General features: G+C 37.5%; 1 long non-coding RNA gene across 1 annotated transcript in view; it reads right to left on the bottom strand.

The window, feature by feature from the left end:
• The window catches only part of LOC110401088, a 145,895-nt gene that overhangs the window by 61,986 nt on the left and 63,824 nt on the right, over window positions 1-20,085 (bottom strand). Inside the window, exon 4 of the long non-coding RNA XR_002440246.1 lies at window positions 14,727-14,839. This is a non-coding gene — a long non-coding RNA (uncharacterized LOC110401088). The remainder of the gene's footprint in view (window positions 1-14,726; window positions 14,840-20,085) is intronic.

Below are 20,085 nucleotides of genomic sequence, written 5' to 3'. Positions count from 1 at the left end.
AGCTGCTGAGAACACTGCCATGCAAATACAAGCAGCTCATGTAAGAAAGCAACAACTTCAGACAATCCCCAAGACAAGGACTAGCACAGTTTCATTTTTAAACAAAATACCAGTAGGTTTTTATACCAATGGCTGATGCACCACTGTTTCCTTACATATGTAGTTGAATTACTTTGGCTTTAGTGCGCCTTTTCAGCTTCATTTTATATTATTCATCAAGTATTCATTTTTTAATTACATGGAGGACAGCTTGGGTATTGGAAAGGGTTTGTCCCTTATGTACAAGAAATATAATAAATTGAAATGTACTTGTCGTCTGTCCTCAGTCCAGAGATCCTGTGAACACAAAAATCAATTTTAAAACTCATTTTATGCCTCTAGAGGGTTCTTCAAAGCAAAAAACACCTTACAATGAAGGCTTTTCTAAAACTGAACTTTTATATCTCTGGTGGCTGGTACTGAGACACAGTAGCTCACAAAATTCAAGTTTCAAAAAGAACTGCCACAACCACCTTGGTCATCAGACCATCAACTGCCATCTTTCACAGAACTCACACAATTAAAGAAGTAAAGGCACACAAAGGCAGACAATAAAAGGAACAGAAATTTTCCTTTTTTTTTTTTAACAATTACATTTAGGAAATGTAGGATCCAGGAGCAAAATCTATAAAATATTTGAGCTTAGGGTGTTGATTTTTTTTTGGCAGGAAATCTGCAGAGAATTACTGTTTAGTGTTATTAGCTCTACTAACACTTTTACTGTAATTGTAAAAAGTCAAACACATGCAATTTGTCAAATACTGAGAGAACTGTCATTACGCTGATGATCTTCATTTGCATTGTTAAAAAGCAAATGTTCCATTTTTGTCCTTTGTAAAAACAGGAAAATTCTATCTGGCAAAACATTTCCATCCCTGCAACTGAGCAACTGAACATTTCCCGCAACGCAAAGCGAAGTTAGATATTCATTAACAAAGGCAAAGCGGCTACGCACCACTTCTAGCTCATGGTCAAAAGGAAATTTGTACTGCTTGCAACTTAATGAGTAACTTACGCCAACATGCGACTTTATCAATTTAGTTTAGCGAAGCACTTCCTCATAGCTTGAGCAAGGACCGAAAAAGGAAGTTACTCCAAGGCTGAATTACAAAGAGATAAAAAGAAAGAAACTGCAGTAACTTGATGCAAAACAGATACTACCACAAAATTAGTAGTACTGAGACATAGCACCACCAAACTACACCAAGTTAAATCAGTATTTTGACAACTGGAAATTGTACTCAAGGTATTGCTGACAGCTTTTCTTAAGTTTTCTCCATCTACTCACTTTCACCAGCAGCTAATCAACTCATTTGGTGTGAAAATTTGGAAAGCAAAATCTGTGATTACTAAAGAAAGATTCATAAACAATTAATAGAAAGACTATTCTGAGTGATTTCCCCTCCCGGACTGCATCGTCAGGTGTAATGTTTTACCTGAAAGAGAGAATCTATCCTGACTGTACATTCAAGATGAAGTTGCTGTGCTGCTCACTTAGGACTACAGCAGTAATTTTCAAGTTGAGTTTTCAGTATCAGTTCTCCCAGTCATTCAGGGAGGGTATGAATGCACGGTAACATTCGACAAGATCCACTGCTGAAGTAGAATGGCTTCTAAATATAGTCAATGCTTATGGTGGCATCTCCAGTTGAACCATCACAGACCAGAAAAATAAGACTAGCATTCACTATTAATCAATGTTTTGTTTTCAATTTCTTTTTCTTCCCCTAATTCCATCAATGAGATAGGAGCAGGACAGTGCATTACTCACGCAGCCTGAAAAACGTGGTTTATGAAGTCCAAATAGCAAATTTCTTCTAAGTGAAAGTCCAGTAACACAAAATCAGCAACAAAGTAACTCAGATTCCATAAACCTACCAATAAAACTTCGTAGTGATGTTTTTTTTCTGTCAAAGAAATATGGAACATTGTTGTTTTTTTTTCCTTAATCCTAAGGAAACAAGGATTATAACTTCATGCTGTTTTGTCTCCCGCAGTAGCTTTGGAACACATTACTCAGTTTTAACCAAATTTGACAGAGGGATGTGGCCTCAAAGATATTATGTTCCCTCCAGTTTTGTGACACTAAGCAGATGGGAAGAAGAAAAGAGATCTTTACATAATCACATTACAAATTCCACAGAGGGAAAGGCTTCAGAGTTTGCAGATGCTTTCTTAAACTGCAGAGTATTTCCAAGAAATGAAATTTAGGACACAAAGAGAGAAAAAAAATCAGGCAGAACATGTAAACAGGCAGAAAACATAAATACAAAGGAAAACAGCTTCCTAGTTCTGACACATACGAAGTTACTTGTTATGAAGGAGAGGTAGCAGTGGCAACATTGCATATATTGTTATTCCCTGACTCGAGAGATTTCTAGTTCCTTTAAAGACTTCCAATGTCAACGGCAGCAATAACACTAGCAGGTTACAATTGGTGATTAATTGGTGCTGTTCTGCAACAGTGCTACAGTAAAACAGAGATGAGAAAATGATTCGTACTCATTTCAGATTAGTATATCATTTCTGAATATTTGTTTAGTTGGGTGGGGTTTTGTTCCATTTTTGCTTTTTTACAACCTGTAACTGCGTTCTGATATCTTCCTTAATTGTTTTCCTCTTCACACATTATGACTTTAGTAACTTTGACAATTTCCAGGTTTATGGAATACTCTAAGAAAGCTTTGAATACAGCTTTGTATACTTCTACTCTTCTTTTTTGGAGGTTACTGACTAATACTGCTAGTCACAATTTCTGCGAAGCTATAGCAGTAAATGCTATTTTTAAACAAACATGTAGGAGTCAATACGCCAGTGGAAAGCATGAGGAGCAAAGCATTTCAGACACTCTGTTTCTCTGCAGAGAAGTATTTAATGACTGTCGGGAGCTCATTGCTGCCATTAGCTGCCTACTGCAAATTTAGCTGCCTACCGCAATTTATTTTTTAAACAGTCAACTTAAAACCTTTCATTTCTCTATCAACATTAGACTGCAGAAGGTTGGATGATGTGTACGCTAAAGCCAGCGTATAGCATAACCCTTCCAAGTAAGCTGCACCTGTTTTGTTTTGTTTTTTTTTACTTGCCCCAAATATACAACGATATAAAAATCACCTTTTGTTGCCAGTTTGAGCTTTGCTCTTTCTTGTCAGCTGTAATTGAAAAGCAACTAATTTAAAAGAACCAAAACCTGCTAAAACGTAAAAAAACAGAACTGAAAACTACATTTAGAGTAAGTACTAATATCCTCAGATTCAAACATGTTACACTGAGAGTTTTCATGCACAGCAAGACAGTATTGAGATGAGTTACTATATGGATATTTCTTGTAATTGCTCCCATGAAAAGGAAGGTGTCACAACAGTTTTAAAGGAAATGTCTTTCAGTTAGCAAATAAAGGGGAGAATCTTGTTAATTATTTGTTGATTATTAGTAGTTTATATGCTCCGTAAATTTCATCAAAGCTTTTTCAATATAAGCTTGCTTCTAAATGGGTAACTTCATCATTTACATTGGTATAATTTCCTGCAAGAAAAGTAGTTTACTGCAATTTAGCAGAGACCGGGGCCTCACCCTTTTACAGTTTGTAACACCTTCTGCCCATTGCAGTGCCAGTGAGGGGAGCTGCTTCCCAGTCTCAGCTGCCTTCTTCCAACAACATCCAGACCTCAAAACCCTGCTCCAGTGGCTCCAATGAGAGATCAGGAGGATCTCCAGGGATAGGTGGTGGGGGACTTTTTCTGACCCCCGAGACTTTTGAAATGTGATAGAGATGCTCAGGTTGCTCCCTACAGGTGGTTCGAAGACACTACACCAGTGTGACACGATGAAAAATGCAACACTGTGAATTATTGCCCAAGCTGTTGTGAATATCTGTAGCGCGTTAACATCCCAACCATCTATAGCTCTCAAGCTCCTCCTCAGTCTCATAATGGGCCTACTTATTCAGGTACAATTTCAGTTAAGGTATAGATTTCTGCATCTAAGTCTGCATGAAGAATAACAGTAAACAGCTACAGGACCCCAAATTCATACCATAGGTGATAGCTTTGTAGGCAAGATTTGAAAGAAATGCCACGTAAGAAACAGATAAATAATTTGAAATGTTTCTGGGACCATCTAGCAATGAAGTCTTTTAAAACTTGATTCTAATGAGTTAGACTAAGAAATGCCAATTTAACTAATGACTTTCATAATGTGTACAGGGATATCAAACTCACAATTTTCTGAGTATCTCCCCATCTCCTAATATTAGGCCTCTCTCAGAATTCAAATGTGTCTTGTGCCCCCCAAAACTTCTGGAACTACTGCCAGTATTCTTCAAATGCAAGTTCATTCAAGTGTGTTGAAGTATTTTATCCTTGAATCATCAGCTAAATTTAAATTGGGTTTTCAATATTTTCTTTCCAATCAATTATAATTTGACTGATTCCAGAATCAAGATGGCAAAAAGACATGTTGCAGCCTAAAGGTAAAAAGCTAATTTGGGGAGCTGGAATTTTAGGAACTGAAAAGCAAACAAAAAGAATACTTTGAATGCTTCATAAAATCTGCATTTCTTACTGAATGCCCTCAGCTACTACAAGTGTTTCTATACTACATGAAGGACGAGTTACATAAGCATAAAGAGATATGCAAAGTCATTTTAACCTGTTAAATCTAGATACCATTTACAGACTCATTATACAGCTCAGAACTCAATGTTAGTTAAGCTTTCCTGCCCCAGAGCACCTCATTTGGCCTTGAGTGAGGATACAAGCATGAGGCGTATCTTACACCCTTTAGGATCGAGTACCTCCTCTCCTTACCATTCATTGTGCATAACATCTGTGGCATTTGGAAAAGCTGTAGTACAGTAGTTCAGCATGATTCATATTCTGACTTTGAAATGCAGAATTCTGAGCATTTAATACGTGGAAAACCTATACAGTGAATGAAACAACCAGACTTCATTTTCGTTTTGACAGCTACTCTTCTTTCAATTCTGTCTAGAAACCTTAACTCTAATCAAGGCGTATGTCTTTCTCTTTTAATATTTAAACTCTTGCAAGTCATTCCACCTGCTCTCGTCTCAAGGTTTTGCATACCAAATACTCAGTAGGTTTGAGTCTTCAACCTCTATTGTATCTAAAGGCATGTCTTTGAAAGATAATTTCATAAGTGCTCTCAGATGGGTAGTGTCTGCTCAGGATTAATGTTGTTGCAATAGCAAGTGCAGCACGTGCCAGCAGAAGACAAATTCACTCTATTTTGAGCTTCAGATAAATCTTAAACACAGCTGAAGGCATTCAAGTCATCAAATGAGAGCACATACAGCACTTGCATAATATCTATCAGCATATGGCTAGCAGAGTCTGCTTGGGTCATAAGGCTGGATCTTCAAAAAGTGAATGAGGACAGTTTGTTCAGTTTTTAGACTTGTTTAAAAAAAGATCTTTGAATTCCAGGACTAGTTATTTTCCTGTGTGAAGTCCTGGCAGCATACCATTTTCTTAGAAGCTCGAACTTAGAAGTACTCTCTTTCCAGCAACAGCAAAAATTCAAAGGCTTTGGGAATTTATTGAAAATTATATACGCACTTAAAAATTCAGGAGTTATTCCAACTACCTGAGCTGGAATCATTTTTCTGAGCTTTCACAAAAACAACTGGTAGGCATGTCAGTAGGTTGCTTTTGAAATTAAGTATCTCTTAGTTTCCTATGAGCCTTTTTATTTTCTCACGTTCTATCCAGGAAATAAATTTGCAATTCATTTCTCCATAACCATATCCTTTCCTGAAACTGTGAGGAAATGCTTATTTGCTTTGCTAATGTTTATTCCTAGACATTCCTAAAACTTACATTTGCACTCTGTTGTGTCCCTTACCCCTTATAACCTGAATTCAGCCTGAAGCTGCCTACGCAAAATAACCTATAAAAGAAACAATGAACTGGAGTGCGTTCAGAGTAATTGGTAATGCTTTACAGTTTGAAGAGGAAAGATGGTACTGTTGCTTTCTACTGTAAAACATTAATTATTGGCAAAAGCTCTGCTAGGAGGCAGGAAAGACATGCACATTTGTAAGCATTACTTCAGTAGCATCCAAAACCACATCTCTGATTAATTGTTTCCTTTGAGTTCTATTGCCCCTTCTCAGTAACAAGCTGTATTCAGGACCTAGACAAGTTGGAGAGGTTGACTGCCTGGGAAGGACAGATAGGTGCAACTGAGAGACTGAGCTCTATCCCAATGCACTACTGACCTGAATGTCCTCAACCTTGCACTGTAGCAAGTGTCTGACTTGGAGCAGGGAGAAATTAGTAGCAGTAATTTGGTTTAGCAGAAAGCAGTAGGAAACATAAGAGGAGGTAATTAGTCCAGAGAATTCTATGAGAGTCTTGGATCTTCCTCCAGCATTTCACAAACTCAGTGCTTTCAAGAATTCAAGCCTGTTGGAGACTTCTGACAATATACATAATATTTTGTAGTATAAATCCTTAAAAAAAATTTAAATCACTGTCCTAGTTACTAACATGCTCCAAGTTGAAATCTCATCTTGTTTCTGTAGGACATCTCTCAGGTGATGGGGATAACTCCTGCACCACATTTTAGATGGACACAGTTCCTGCAGCTCTGACTGGATCTGTAATAAGCATTCCCCATTTACTGACCTGATCGATTCTGTATACGTAAGTTATAGTAGAAAAAAAGATGGCTTTGCTTCTTGGAAAAGAAGCATGTGAAGATGCCTGTTTAATGTAAGAGACTAAATAAAAATGCCGGGTGCTTCTTCCTTATTTAAATCACACATTACACTGTAAATACTTCAAATAGCTTCAGCTTATCATAAAATGTATGGGTACTCCCCTCAAAAACCCTATCTTTATATACGTACTCTGCAATGTAATGTGGTATAGAGAATCTCAAGCTAGCTGAAATTGTAGAGAAGAACCAGAAAACAAAGAAATAAACACCGCTGTCATACTAAGCTATACAGAGAAGCATACAGAACTCAATTGCTGTCAATATTCCAGCTGATCCATTTGTAAGGTAAGGGAACACGGGCTGGTGACACATCCTCAGATACAGACTGGATTAAAAGCATTTTACTAGTTGTTTACTTTTAAAACATCAAAATATAACTAAATAAACCTCTGTATTATTTTCTCATAAATTATTTAAAATACATTTCACATATTCCATAGTAAAACGGAATCCTTCAGTTCCTTGGCACACAAAGAGCTCACTTGAAATATTTACGGAGGAACATGCCAGAAAAACAGTTCAAAGACATTCTGACAAATCAGAAAAATTTTCCGAAAATATCATCTCAAATATACGGCACCTTTAGCTTATGCAGTTTCTGGGTCCAGGATGAAACCGATAGCTAATGAAGAACGAACAGAAAAAGCTGCTGTCTTAACATGAAAATGAAATAAAGTATGAAAAGATCAAGTTTCATTTCCATTAAGAAAGACATTTGTCTTTAGCTCCAGTGGGAGCAGAACTGACTTCCAAATGGTGCCAGTTTTCACTGAAGCAGAGCTTGATATTGGAGAGACGGTGAGGAAGATACAGTGTTCCACAGACCATTAGATTTAAAATGTGCTTTCTATTTGCTATTCATTTTTAACAGTCCACCTTGGATTCAAGCCTAAATTAGATCCCTTGAAACTTGTCAGCTAAAGGAAATAAACAAAACCTGCGGTTTTAGAATAAAGTTTGATAAATACGCTTCCACTTGGACTTACCGTGACTTTTCTCAGTCAAAAAAGTCAGGGCTCCTTCGTGTTCTGGTACTACATTTTGCAAATGCAAAGGTTTCTTCCGTACTCTGCCTTGCTTTTGATGCCCAACTGTGCTTTCAACTCATCACTCAGTGTCAGAACACATGCCAGCATGTGTAGCAACACATCTTCCAGAAAGAAAGTCCACATGCTTTCTTGCAACATCAATCAGTTCGTACTTTTATAGTAAGAACTGAAGCTGATAACCACACTGGATTATAAATGTGTTCTGAATAATGTTGGAAATGAGAAATCCCTACCAGCTTTACAGCCTACTATGAAGTATTTCTTTTTTTCTGGTCCAAATCCAGAAAAAATCCAATCCTGCACTACAGAATCTTCCCTAGCTTGTGGTGCTCAACCTGCTTCTACCAAAGCAATGAACCCGATGACATTATAGCAGCAGAACAAGCACTTTAAGATAGCTCATCATGAACAGCACCTTTCCTTTCATCCCATTACCAGCTGCACCCAGCGAAGTCTGTATTTGGACCGAGCTTATTTTCACGCTATTTGTTTGATAATTGTAATAGTCTCATTTGCTAATTTCTGTGAAGATGGAATAAAACATATGTGTAGCAATTGTTACTGGCTGCTTCCACAAGCCAGCAGGGTAACACAGCTACATTTGTCAAGTAGTTTCAGAGTCACATGCCCTCCTCTTTTGCTCATCATTGCAATTGGTTAGCGCTCTCATTCTGCAGAAAGTATGCTTCTATCAGATGAATGAAAACATCTCCTTGCATAGCACCGCGATTCACATTTTTTATTGGAAATGAAGGTAGCTGGACAGTCTTTGGGCAAAATAAATTTGTCCAATAGTTTCCTCAGATCTCTAGTGACATTTCTGTTCAGAGTCAGAGGAAGCCAATACCTTGATCACGAGCCCGAGAGCTGTAGTATTCAGCAGAGATGCCAGTTCAATATTCTCACTTCTTACTGGAGACAGGCCCTCACATCACACTTAGCTATTTTAGTGTGATTTCTCAAGTCTTTCACTGGAGTAGCCACACGCTGAATAAATATTTACTGTACTAGTACAAACTGTATCTCCACATCAAAGTATTCTGAAAACGGGTTCTAAGTCAGCTGAAAGAGGACAATGGCATCTTCAGTAAGGATGAAGCAATATGTATGGCACACAAGGAACACAGCAGCATTCCTTTTTCCATTCTTGGCAAAAATCCCCCCAACCTTCACTGCTGATTTTGGCTACTCTTGTTCTACCCTTATCCCACTGAGGTTATTACAAAAGCTAGCACTCAACTATATGCATTCTTCCAATCCCAATTGTAGCGTGTCAGCCCTGAACTTTATTTTTCACTTCTCCCCAAGGAAGCTCTCAAGGACCATAGTACAGGTTGACAGAATGATTATTATCAGAATTTTAGGCATCCAAAAAAAAACATTTCCTGAATAAAATGAAAAGAGAGCCGCACAACATGGATTGGTCAGAAATTATTTCTAGAAGTACCGTTACATGATCAATGGGTTAACATAAGAACAACAGCAAGGGGCTTCTTATCACATCCAAAAAACAAGGCAGCAGACAGGTGATACACTTAAGTTCTACAGCAAAAACTTCACAGTCTCTAAGCTTTGACCACAGTACGTTACCTGTTCACTAATACTTGGATCTGCATTGTGTGTGCGCTACGAACTTGTCAGAAAAAGAGAAATAGATAACCTAGCCATAAAACCTAGTATGCTGTGAGAGCTGCTTTTACTGCATATTTTTCTGAGTTCCAATTGTATCTCTGATGTAAGATCCGCCTACTGCTGTTATCTCAAAGATCAGAACTGATGAAAAACTGAACAAGAGAATTTCAGTCTTTTATTCTTAAGCTCTTGACTTTGCTAGACTGTTAAAACTTCCAGTGTTCAAGTCTGGTTTTGCCTGGTTTAAATTAAAAAAAAAAAAAAAGAAAAAAGCTGCTTTTGGCAAAATGCAGAACTTTTCTTACTTCCAGACCTGGAGTAAAGATGATGCAGGTGTTTGCTAAAGAGAAATTAAAAAGACTACATACACAATTTATATGAAGAACCCGACAACAGTCATCTTCTATTGGAAATAGCTGCCACGTGCAGGTGAAAGTAAGACCGTAAAGCGCAGATGAGTTTGCGAGCACGCTATATCCATGCCAAGTTCCTGCTCTGCATATTAGGTGCAGAAAATTGCTGTATTTAGATTGTCTCTATCTTAGCATATCTTTAGTTCTATAAAATGTCTCGATGATTAAAAATTTCAGCCAGTTTTATACCTATACATTTTGTAAAAAAGGTTGACCTTTCAGGATGGCACTGCAAGCTGGTAAGCTCTGCTAAATATAGCAGTGAGCAGTTCAAATTGTCTAAGTTCCATTTGTTCAATTCATTAGGTCAGCTCATGGGAATTTCTATAAAATTCAGAGATGCAAAGGCTCACATCAGAAAATACCATTCAAATAACTTGGCTTTAATAAAACAATATCATCTTCGTCTGTTAGGATGCTCTTGTCTAAGTCTTCTTTTCAAAAAAAAAGAAGATTCAACTGGGTTTTAGAGTAAACCACAAAATTATTAACTCTAATCATATTCATTCCAGGTGCTGAAAAGATATTAAATAATGTTGGTAAATGAGTTATAAACTCAGTAAGAAAACATGGTTAATGATCTCTTAGTTTTTGGTGAAGATACGAAACAGCTTAGAGATCAAAAACAGGTGTTGTTCAAGTTGCCTGAGCTGTCACAGAAGCACTGATAATAAGAGTTACAGAACCTACTTGACGTCCACTGCAGATCTGACACAGTGCAGTTTAATTAGTGAACGTGACTGGATGAGAGGTAACACTATTGGCTCTGAAAGATGCATTCCCATTATTAGCAATGAAGTTTTCTATCAGACAGAAGTAGAGGCACTCTGTTACTAAGAGATACGGAGCATCTAGGTGAAGACATTTTGGCAGATGCTTGCCAAAGCACAGTGGGTACAATAAGCAACTTCTGTGCAGTGACACCAGCAGCCAAGAACTGCTGTGGTGAGAAGAGGATAGTCACAGTTCCGGTGGCTTTATCCTGCCTTCTCTCTCAAACAACTTCAGAAGAAATTGAGTCAAACGAAAGTAGCCATTCACCAAGGCCCCAAACCAACAAATCGAGGAAAACGTTCTTAAAGAATCATGCTCCAGCTACACAAATGAGAAATTAAGAACACTGTTCCCACAGGACTGGAGATAGGAGTCTCTGCCATAAACATAGTGCTAATATTAAAAATAATTCCAGATGTAAATAGTTTCTGTTAACAAGCTATTAAAGTATACAACTTATACTACGTTATATGATATAGACATCATTCTTCATGTATTTATCCCTTTCCAGGGGTTTTGGGCAGGTTTCAGAAGAGGAAATGAGAACAAATCCACTATTTGGCTGAATGTTTAAAACATATTCTGCATGTTGTCTGTAGTCCCTATGAAACCGAGACATACAAGTGGAAAACTCTCCAGTTTCTCCAACAGCCCAGAAGCCTCTCCCTGAACACAAAATGGCTTTTCTTCCATAAGCCATACTCCCAGCAAACAAAATTACTGGACTGCATCTACCTACAGAACATTTATGCCTTTACAAGTCCCATGGTCACAACACAGTTCTATCTGGTCGACAGGAAAATTCAGATCCACGAGAAATAACTCAAATTTTCAATAGACTTATCTACCTAATAATCTGAGCCTGGGCTGTTAGAATATTGATACACAATATCATTAAAAATCTCAAAACAAAATACATATTGTAAACTAATGATAACAGATGAAATTACAAGCTTAAACATTCAGAACAGAGGCAGTCACTTGTAACTTCTCAGTGATAATACAGCACTATGCGGCTGGAAAAAAAACAGCCTTAAAAATACAGAAATATTCTGATTGTGACATGAAATCTGGCTAACATGTAGCTTTTTGTACCTTCTCTTCCCTCATTGTTTTTACAGGTATATCAGGAGGTCAGAGCATTTTAACTGGAATATTTTCTAACAGGTATTAAGGTATTTTCCATTGAAATGTATTGGAAAGAATCCCAGGACAGAGAGGAAAAGTAATCAGAGGCTTATATTGGCCTAGATTTGTCCATTATTTCTTTGCCTGTCCTACTTAGGAAAGCTCAGATAAGGAGTACTTTTAAACAGCCTCTATTTTTCTACAGCTTTTATTCTACATATTCAAGATATTTACAGTAATATTATAATGGTAATCTTAGTATGGGCTGCCCTGACTTTAAGAGCTTCTTGCCTTGATATTCCCTGCTGTATTGACCACTTTGAGAAAAAGTACATTTATCCTCCTTATTTCTTTGCTTCATCTATAAAGCTGAAGCAGCGTGGAAAAGAGAGTCTGCCATTCACACAAAACACCTATTAAATTACAGAACAAAGCTCTCTAGGAGCCACAGAAAACTACCCTTCTCACGTATATTTGCTAAGGTTATTTTTACTTATTTGTTTTAAATTGAACTTACCATCTTTTGTTCTTATCCTCTTCTTCCCACTCTCACTTGAGTCTCAGGACTGCACTACAGTCTCTGCACTACTAACCTTGTTGCCTTTCACTCCACATTTTTAGGTTGAATTCCTGACCTTTCTACCACCACTGCCCCCTACAACAGTAGGGATTGCTTATCTCCACTGACACCTCCACCTTCCAACAGAGATATGGCAACACCATACAGGAACTCAAGACAGTATATCCATGCTGTAGGTTAGCTCATCCCAGACAAGTAGTGCTTAGAACACTGTAACTCACACCATCGGTATGATTTACCAACAAAAACCAGTGGAACAGATATTCAGAGTGAAGCAAATTTCTTCATGTTTGCATGACCGCAAAAATCCTCTGGACAGTGGGAAAAAAAGATTGCACTACAGAAAGCAAGTTCTAGATATCCACAGTAGGGCATAATAGGAAAAAGAAAGGATAAAGATGAAATGCTTCTTAAAATGACAGCTACTGGTAGAGTTAGCAGTGCTTGCTTTTTCAGACTGGGTAGGCAGATGGTTTTTGCCTTAGCAAAACCTTAGCATTTTCCAATAGAAAGCTATCCTTTCTCCTTCCCAAAATATGTCAAGCTCCTCCCTACATAAAATGAGCATAGAGATCATTATATATAATGAAAATGAAACTAGATAATAACTTTAATAAAGCACAATTTATCAAAAATCATCCATTTTTGAGTCATTTGCATAAAATAGAGCAACTACATAAATTTAGCTTGAGCTTCAGATGAATTACACCAATCATATTCATTATCTCTGTATTACTTTACCGTACCAGTAGTAGAAACTATGGTATACGTTAGTGTACACCTCATTAAAATAAAATAGCTTCCAGCTACTGAAACTCACATTGATATTATTCCCAAAACTGCATTCCACCATAATGACACTTGAAGTGAATTCTGAAAGAATTGCTATTGTTTGAATGAATTATCTCCTCTTATTCAAAAAAAAAAAAAAAAGATTGCCACAAGCATAATTAAAGCACATCAAACAATCTCTCTAGTACTTACTGGTAGAGTATTAATGAGATTTACTGTAGATGAAATTGGTGAAATTGGGAATAGCAGGTTCACAAAGCATTGCCTTCTTGTGTTCCAGGAGATTTCAACAGACTGAACAACAACCACCTCCTGAATACAATTATGCAAATACTTGATTATTTTCAATTAGCTTAAGTTAACTCCATATTAAGCATGCTCTCAAGAGCAAGACGTTGGATGTGAAACATAATTTTTGTTTTGATATCAATATTGTTGTTACCATTGAAAATCTGTTTAACAATGAGGCAGAATTATCAGACACTTGTTTGCCATCTTTTAAATTAGTTTCGTTTCGTTCAGGGAAAAAAAATTAAGTTTTCCAGTCACTTTACTGTTAAGACACAATATTGTTTCAGTTTCAAGTCACCATGAAGTTTTAGATGCCATAGAGGCTAACTATTTCTCTACCATCCAGTAAACTAGAAGGAACAATGGCTTCATACACATGGTGCCAAAGGAGGTGAAAATAGAACATGGAGGACTTTTTCAAGCATTACCGACTTAGCTGCTAAGTTTCAGTGGAGCTCCTACTGAATTCAACAGTCATATAAACTGGCTGAAACGGGTCTTGAGAAGTCGCATCTTTCTTCCCATTTCAAGACAAATATGAGACATACCAAGTCCTTCCTAACCAGTAGCTATCTACTCTGACTTTAAAACCACTGAGAAGGAAAACACAAAAAACTACCTGGATGTTTTACTACTGAACAGTTGTTAATATTTACCTGCCTATACCTTGCTGAGATTTGTGTATGTTCTCTCAATCAAACATACAGAGAACAAATTACACTCTGCTAAACAATCCCAAGCCATTAAACTTTAAGATGTCTTATCGCCTATATTTCTAAACTTTTGTTGCTGCTTCTTCAGCTTTCTTCGTATTTTGCTTGAAATACACAACCCATATGCTAGATGTAACTGAGGCCTTATTAATGCTGTGGAAAGCAAGGACATTACTTCATGCATCATCTAAGCTATAGTAATTTTCAAATACAACCCAGCATGGCTCCTGCCCTCCTTGTAACGATTTAAAACTGTAGAGTCTCAATCAATTTACAAGCCACTGTAACACCAAAATCCTTTCCAGCGGAACTGTTGCTAATCCATTTATTTTACCATCCTCGTTTGTACTGCAGTTCTTCCATTCACAGATATCTTGCACAAACCATTACAAAAATTAATACCATTTTAATTAGTAACCCAGTTGGCAAAAATTGTTTTTATATTCAAATCCCGATCTCCTGCACATATGTACACTTTCTCAACAGCCATAATGAGGAACTATTTAAAATAAGAACTCCACGCTGCTGCAAGCAAAATAAATCATATGAAATAGAACAGATTCGGACTTACAGAGGAACAGGCATGGGTTAAGAATCAGATCTCAGTTGTTCTTCCCTCCAGCTCTGTCACACATTCAGCAAGTAACGATGAGCAATATTCATTTCATAAATGCTCAATGCCATCTGTAAAAGTAGAGATAAACAGTTTGTGTTTATTTTTAGACACCTCTCTGATATAGATGCAAAACTATACATATAAGACAATATTTGTACATTAAACATAATAATTGCTTGGCATGTAAATAATAAAACACAGAACTATTTTAATACCATCTGGATTGAGCAGGGAAAAAAACAGAAGTTATGAGGGATATAGACTGAGATTTTAAACATTCCAGAAAATTCATGTTATAGATCCTGATCCAGGATTTGGATCCAAAACCACACTGCTGCCAGATATTTTCACGCCAAATTTTGAGAATGTTTTGAGACCAAGTTCAGCAAAGCATTGCTATGGAGGTTTAAATCCATCTTTTGTGTAGCTCAGTGTACAATAACAGGGTGATGCTTCTCTACAGGGGATGTGCTGGCATATCTTTATCTTACTGACTCATGTGCATATGGTCTACCATATCCAAAATGGCACAAAATTGAAGAATTACATGTGCTTGCCAGTTGTCCGCAGCATCGATCCTGTCAGTGAAGGTCTGGAAACTCAGACATTGACTATGAAAGCAAAAATCAGCAATGACAAGTTGCAGGGATACTTGGATACTTTTCACATCAGATCCTCATAGTTTAAATTTCAGTTTCCAACTGTATTTTTCTTCCACCAGAAGCTCGATTTGTAGCTATTATTTCTTCTCTCTGCTATTTTTAAGCTCTAAAGCAACTTATGCTAAGACTAAACTTGCCATCTGTGACTGTAGAACCACCAAACCATCCCTCCTTATCTATCAGTCAGATCCCCAGAACTGTGCATAATTCACATGGAAAACTGTAAAGCTTACGCATTTGAGGGGAAATGACTCGAACTGAAGTATCATTAAACTTTAAAAGGGTGAGGAATACTAAAACTGTAGTATGTTATGAATTTATTGCCAATTCAAATAGAGTAGGATGTTGAGAAACAAAGGCTTCACTCTCCCATCTCCATCTCCCCTGGTGCAGCACAAAGGGATGGGGAGAGGGGCCGGGGTGAGGCCACAACAGCGCCCTGCTGCTGTGCAGGCCCTCTGCAGGCCGCAGACTCTGCCAGGAGAACAGAATCACAGAGGTTGGAAGGAACCTCTGCAGACAATCTAGTCTAACCCTACTGCTAAAGCAGGTTTCTTACAGAAGGTCGCACGGGAAAGTGTCCAGATGGGTTCTCAGTATCTCCAGAGAAGGAGACTCCACAACCTCTCCGCGCAGCGGGCTCCGTCACCCGCACAGTAAAGACGTTTTTCCTCACGTGCAGATGGAGCTTCCTCTGTTCCAGTTTGTGTCCACTGCCCCTTGTCGTGTTGCTGGGCACCACTGAAAAGAGCCTGGCCCCATCCACTTGATTCCTGCCCATTCGATATTTACAAACATTGATAAGAGCCCTCCTCAGCCTTCTCTTCTCCAGGCTGAACAGCCCCGAGTCTCTCTGCCTGTCCCCATCCAAGAGGCGCACCGTGCCCTTTCAGAGATCAGAGCAGGAAGAAGTCCAACTGCAGAGAACAACACAAACACTCATCACTAAAATCCCCATTACATCTCCCATCTCCAAGCGGTTCTCTGTTTTCAAGTTCCTGTCCAAAAGCTCCTTCAGAGACCAAAGCATACTCATTCCTGAGCAGAGGTGAGTCATACCACATAGATAACATCCTCCTGTCATGCAAATCGCAGGCAGAGTTCACTGCAAAAGGCGGGAAAGGACTGGGCCTTGTGACCTTGCTCTGGAGAGGAGTAGAGACAGGACTACTGATCAGAAGAGGCAAGCCTGGAAAGCTCGAACGGAAATTTTGGCTAAAAGAAAGATATTAAGCTGCGTTCGTTAAATGCCATTAAAAGCATCAAGTCTTGCTTCTGCCACCTCTCTCAAAGTGAGAGATTTTAGATGCTTGGAATACATTTCTAAAAATAAGTTAGAGCAAATTATTAATGTTCAGGACAACAAAAATTTGCAGAAAGCTACTCTAGTGGAGATTGCAGTCCATAAATCCTCCTGCTTCCTGTTATAAATTTGATGAAAAAAAGCAAGTTTTTTTTTTCTCACCAGCAGAAAAAGATGCAAAAGCATCTTCAGCTGAAGAACAGTTAAATCAGGAAAAAAAATTGCCTAACTGCCTTGTTAAATTGCTTCTAGCCCTGTTCAGATGACATTCACTGCTAACCTCAACCTTTCAATAAAAACTTGGAAGACGAGGCAGAAATAATTATTACAGGTGCTGAGAACAAATTGTACCTAATCCGCTGTTTCATTACTATAGGACATCATTAATGACATTTCAGAGACAATGAGCTGCCTTCTATATGTTGCATTTAATCTTTAGAATTGAAACTGTATATGGCAACGAGTTAATCTTAAAATAGACAATTACCATTGTGCTCAATTGTTCTATAAACACAGCTTGCTAAAATAATACGTAATGACGTTTTCTTGTTTTGTGCAAGGTTGGATAATTGTTAACACCCACAGGAAGAATCTTTACAGATATTTCCATCCGATGAGTATTTTTAGATCATTAATGTCATTTGATTTGAAACTATTTCTGTCATCTTTTGCACTGAACAAGAAAGTTACTTCATTTCTCTGTCTTCTCACATAAGTAAAGTTAGCAGGAGAGTTAGGCATAAAAAGTTTTTCCAGTCTTAGTCTGAATTCCCACAAATTACTGCCACTCTATTCTACCTGTACAACTGTTTTGCACAGCTGAATTTGTTACAAAATTTCACTATGATACATTCCATCCAGTTGAAAGATGTTTCCCATTCTGACATATAAGGCAACAGAAAGAACTGCTCTTTCTCTTCTTTGAGCTCAGCCAATCTGAGCAATAACTGAACAATTGCATTTGGTAGGCACAGCTCTAACTTCAAAGTCAGTGAGCTGGGCTTACAAACAACACTCTCATTCCTGTCCTATATTCTACACAAAGACTTGTCTCCAAAAATCTCTGCTACATTATAAAAATGTCTATGTACAAATCAATCAGAGTAATGCCAACCTCACTTCCAGTGGCTGAGGTCTAGAAGGAAAAAGTGCACCTCTGAGCACTTCCGCTGATTTTCCACAAGTGGGAAGATTGAAGGACTTACAGGTTGTATTAAAGACACCATAAGACTTGCATATATTCATGCTCTTAAGAGAAATCGTCCCCAAAAACATAAGAAAAACAAATCCCTTTCTTGTAAAAGTCATGTTGTTACAGAGGACAGGCTACGGCATACCGATAGAACAAAAAAAAGTGTTAGTGCCTTTGTTGTAGGAGGTGTGTGATCACAAAGCAGATAGAGGAAGTAGACCTGTGAGATATACAGCATCTTCTGTTGACAAATCACTTGTTTTCAATAAACTAATTAAATGCATAACACAATTATGAAAGCTAGAGCACTGAGTGACTTTAGAAGTCACTGCACTTTCCAGTGGGAAAGGTTTCTTAATTCGACTGAATCATCAGCTCAGCTACACTTAAGCTACATTTCAGACAGCAGCGTTCTTTATTTGAGATACTGAACTATAAAACAAACTGGAGATTTGCACGATGTGAAAAAAGAATTTTAACAGTAACATTAACAGGGAAGTGCTCTTCACAGAGCTGAAACCATATTTAAGAACCATATTTAAGTATCTTCATTCTTTACCTTGTCTACAATTGAAGTACTGTGTTTAGATAAAGAAACCCACATCCTGAGCACGTCTAAACAGAGAAAGCAGCCAACAGCTACTAAAGAGTTCTGGCTCACTAAGTTTACTCTTGCACAATGCTTGCAAGTTATTACATAAGTAACAGGCTGCATGTAGAATTAAGAAGTTTCAAACTTTCAACTTTTACTGGGACTAGGAAAACACTGATGTCTTCAGTCTTCTGCAGTGTGGGCAAGGAGAAGACCAAAATTATTTATACAATTAAAAATGAAAATCTTAAGATTATAATTATAAACATTCAGAAACTGGTCTAGCATAACAAAGACAACATGTAGAAATCTTACAATTATCATCTGGAGGAACAGTATTGCATTTTTAATAGAAACATTTTTATGCTCTGTAACTGTGATTTACTTACCTTTTTCCAACTGAAAAAAATGACCTAATCTTTAGATAAGCTTGTATGCAGCTGGGGAGGAACTACTTGTTGCTGTTTGTCCTGCTCCACCCTCCTCACACAAAAACAAACGCTATCAAGAATGATTATAGTGTTTTGCCAGGAAATTCTGCTTTCGTTTCTCTGTTACTTATGTTTCAATGTAGATTTCTTCTAACACAAGATATTTTATCTTATCAAGTATTACATAATGTTATTTCATCTTAATCATTCAAATCTTTAACTAAAATTTCAACAATAACATTTTGTGCTGCTGTCAGCCCACTGGGACTAGAAAAATTTAATTCAGCATATTGCAGGGAAGTAATATTTCCTTTCTTAAAGTCATATCATGCCCAAAGGATATCTGCTTAAATTAAAGACAATGGGAAGTTTTACTATCTAAGAAACCCCACAGAACTAAGCTTCTCCTGAGGTGTATTTTAGGTGATTATTAGCTTGTAGTGAGGGGTAAGTAGTCAATAAAAAAGAAATACTCCGAAAATGCAGGGGAAATTCTATCAGGCTTCCATATCAAAAGAAATGCAATGGTGAGAAAGTTGCAATCTCTAGTGAGGCATTAATAGCCTTGATAATATTGAATTTTAAGAGCTTATACATCCAGTCAAATGTAAAAGATAAGCTGTATTTAAAAAAGGCTTTTTAGTGATTGTCCCTTCCTTCAGTCAAAGAAGAGAGCAGGAGACTAGAGATAAACTCTACTGAAGTTATCCTTTGGCACTTGGAAGAAACCTCTGCACTGACTGAAGAAACTACTCACCCAAAATTAAAGACAGTACACCTAAACTGCTCTTACACACTCCAAATAAGATAATCTATGGATTTCAGAATTCTTAAAAAAGATGTAAATTTAACAGTTTGACTAGTGCAAAGAAAAAAAATCAAAAAACCAAAACCATTTGTAGGAAAACACTGAAGTACTTGCTAGAAATAAACAGTATACTGAGTATGGTGAGGCTGGCAGGGAACCAAACAGGAAGAGGTAAGCAGAAAAGGCAGGAAGCAAAACACCTGGTGTTAATGAGACCCAGGCAGTTCCAGGCTGGAGACTATTGATGGTATGATGTCTTGATAGCACACAAAGAAGAGAGCATCTAACGACAATGAAAAAAATATATATAAAAGAAAAACCCTGAG

Source organism: Numida meleagris, chromosome 6 (genome assembly GCF_002078875.1).
Source record: "Numida meleagris isolate 19003 breed g44 Domestic line chromosome 6, NumMel1.0, whole genome shotgun sequence".
NCBI lineage: Eukaryota > Metazoa > Chordata > Aves > Galliformes > Numididae > Numida > Numida meleagris.
The sequence above is the reverse complement of the archived record's forward strand: the minus strand, read 5'-3'. Positions and strand labels throughout refer to the sequence as shown.